Consider the following 675-nt stretch of genomic DNA (forward strand, 5'->3'; position numbering starts at 1 on the left):
ACAAGCAATAAGGAAGGAAAAGGGTGTAATTACCACAGACTCAGTGGAAATTCAGAAGATTCTCAATAGTACTTTGAGAATCTTTACTCTCACAGAATAGAAGACACAGAAGAAATGGACAGATTCCTAGAAAGGTACAAAGTACCACAACTGAATTGATAATAAATAACCATTCTCAATAGCCCAATAATACCCAATGAAATACTAGATAAAACCTACGGACAAAAGTCCAGGTCTGGATGGATTCACAGCTGAAATGTACAAGAAATTTACAGAACATGTAGTCCCTATACTCCTCAAACTCTTGCATGAAATTGAAAATGAAGCAATCCTCCCAAAATCATTCCTGGAGGCAAGTATTATACTGATGCCAAAACCAGGGAAAGATGCAAGCAATAAAGAGAACTATAGGCCAATCTCCTTCATGAACATAGATGCAAAAATCCTCAATAAAATCCTAGCAAATAGAATACAGCAAATCATCAAAAAGATCATACACCATGACCAGGTAGTCTTGATCCCTGGGATGCAAGGATGGTTCAATACTAGAAAATCTATAAGTGTAATACACTATATCAATAGTGAAAACTAAAAACCACATGATCATCTTCATTGATGCAGAAAAGGCTTTTGACAAAGTCCAACACTCATTCATGTTCAAAGTCCTACAGAAAA

The 675-nt window shown here is 35.9% G+C and overlaps 1 protein-coding gene across 5 annotated transcripts in view; it reads left to right on the forward strand.

Moving 5' to 3' along the window:
• The window catches only part of Rnls (renalase, FAD dependent amine oxidase), a 405492-nt gene that overhangs the window by 77856 nt on the left and 326961 nt on the right, over positions 1 to 675 (forward strand). The gene's annotated exons all lie outside the window — the stretch shown is intronic.

The sequence above is a fragment of the Octodon degus genome, unplaced genomic scaffold (genome assembly GCF_000260255.1).
Source record: "Octodon degus isolate 3935 unplaced genomic scaffold, OctDeg1.0 scaffold00046, whole genome shotgun sequence".
NCBI classification, from domain to species: Eukaryota; Metazoa; Chordata; class Mammalia; order Rodentia; family Octodontidae; genus Octodon; species Octodon degus.